This window comes from Limulus polyphemus, unplaced genomic scaffold, assembly GCF_000517525.1.
Source record: "Limulus polyphemus unplaced genomic scaffold, Limulus_polyphemus-2.1.2 Scaffold1844, whole genome shotgun sequence".
Lineage (NCBI taxonomy): Eukaryota > Metazoa > Arthropoda > Merostomata > Xiphosura > Limulidae > Limulus > Limulus polyphemus.
The window spans coordinates 126970-129629 of record NW_013667454.1 but is presented as its reverse complement, the minus strand read 5'-3'; positions in this window follow the sequence as shown (position 1 = coordinate 129629).

Below are 2660 nucleotides of genomic sequence, written 5' to 3'. Positions count from 1 at the left end.
GGCTACTCTTTTACCAACGAATAGTGTGATTGACCGTCAAATTATAACGCCCCCACGGCTGAAAGGGCGAGCATGTTTGGTACGACGGGGATTCGAACCCGCGACCCACAGATTGCGAGTCGAGCGCCCTAACCACCTGGACATGCCGGGCCAAGAAGAAAGAGACAGAAAGTACAAGAACAGGAAGAAAATACAAGAAGAACGTGGTAGGAAATCAAAAGAAGATAAAAAGGTAAGAGACAGAAATTTAAGAGAGGACTTAAAAGAAAGAGACTTACCATTTAAAGAAGAATTAAAATCAAAACATATCTGATTGATGAAGCTATATGGGACATGCAGAGGGATCACAACAATAAGTACAGAAAGGCTGCAATGAAAATTTAAAGTACAAAAAGACATAAACAAACTGAAGAAGGACATCAGTGAGGTAAAATAACATCAACAATACATTAAAATATCTGGAAAATGAATTATTAAATGCAAAGATTAAGCCAGCCACACCTCTTTCTGCACTGACTTAAAAGTTCCAACCTTAAACGCCATCTACTACAAAATATGGAATAGGAAAAACTTATTTGGTCTACACCTATTACCTTTACTGTTGTGCCATCTGTTATTTAAGGACATTGAACTACTCTAGACATGACTATTACCAAATCCAGTTGTAGAATTTAGCTGGCCAATTCAATATTGACCAATCAAGAAACCAATGAACTATGATGAAAAGATACCATGGAGGTAATATCAGGCTCGGTTCGATATAATTTCTAAAGTGTACGGATGGAATAGTGAACAACAAAGCATTTATCTTGTGGTCCTTTAACAGGATAATTTTGGACTACATTAAGTAACCTTCCAGATGGGAGCCTTACCGATTACCAAGCACTCATAATAGGTTTGGAATGATCAATCAAAAGGAAGTATCTAGAGAAAAGTTACAAAACAGGATAGGAAGGAAAGAAGAGACCTTAACAGAACTTACGAAAGATTTGAAAAGGCTTGTCAAATTATCACACGTGAAATGATTGATTAGTTATCGCATGACCAATTTATAAAAGACATAACAAACGAAGATGTGCTTATTAGACTGAAGCAAAATAGGTCTAAATCTTTAAATGAAGCTCTCCAATTGGGGATAAAATGTGAATACATTCTACTTGCAGATAAACTGTTAAAGAAACTATCTAGAATGTACAGAAATAACAGATCCTGTAGTACTAAAACATCAACTCCTCTAATAATAGTTTTGTTTGTTTGTAGATAAGCGCAATGCTACACAGTATGTTATCTGAGTTGTGCCACCACGGGTATCGAAATCCAGTTTTTAGCATTATAAGTCTACTGGGAAGAGGGAGGGGCTAATAATAGCCTAGTAAAACTGAAATATTTAACCAGACAGCCAGTTACACAGAATTAAACCACAATAAAATAGGTGTTTAAAGTGTAACTTGAAAGGACATATTGCGAGGAACTTAGATTAAAGCTAGTATGGAATAATAACTCCTTTCAAAGGATACTATAAAGATGGGAATTCTTGTAATTGTGGAAAACATGGCCAATACTGTAAGGAATCAACAGCTGTTATTAAACCAAGGAAACAACAAAGAGCTAACCAGACATAAAACAAAACAAGAACTAGCTGGATTTACGGGGTGAAGTTCAGCTGGAAATACTCCATCTAACCCAAATTAGAAAAAGAGTTCATTATTTAAGAAAAATCGTCCATTCACGGGCTTATTGATGGAAAACTTTGCAGGATGGTAACTGACACTAGTTCTACAGCTACAATTGCTCGACTTGGTTTGTTAATGAAAGGTAGGAAATTTCCTTCAGAGATGTTGAAAGAAAAGGGGTCGATGCGAAGCCAGGTGAACATGAAGTTCCAGCTAAAGGGAAGTTGGAAGTTATGCTTACTTAGGAAGTTTCTTTATACTTTATGATGTGTGGGTAATTCACATTGAAGAACAGTGCATCATGGGAATTGACTTCATCCGGGAGAGAGGATGCGAGATTATGCTTACTTCAAACAGCTTCACAGTCTGTGGCCAAGAAATCCCTGTTTTACATGACAATTACTATATACTAGAGGTTGAACTTCCACTGACGGCAGGGAGAGTGGTCACTGTACCACAAAGAAGTGAAATGGCCATACCGAGAGTTATTAGCAATATATATTCATTTAGTGACTGTAGCGTAGAAGAACCAAATACTCTGGCTTGTCTTGAGGAACTGGTAGCTGGAATAGCTCTCGTGAATCTGAAGAATTAAGATGTCGAGCATGACTTTATCTGAGAAAAATTACATCACTTTGTGTCAGAATTTAAAGATATTGTTGCGTCAGCGAGGTCACGTGACTAGTATCACGCCACCTCGTTCTAGAAATATCCTGTTCCTTCATGAATGCCCTAGCATTTACTAGATATGTTTTAGTCTTGTATATATAAGACGGTCACAACGTGACGGGGCAATGAGTAATTGAACTGCAGTCAGAGTATGTGTAATTGAACTGAGTATTGACGAGCACGTGAGACATTCTTTGAGAATTATAGCGTTTGTTATAGAGCGACTGTTGAAATTAAGTGTATCGATAAAGTTCAGTGGTGGGATTCAAATATTTTAACAACAGGTTCTCTCACTAGCAGCATGTAAAAATATTAGAT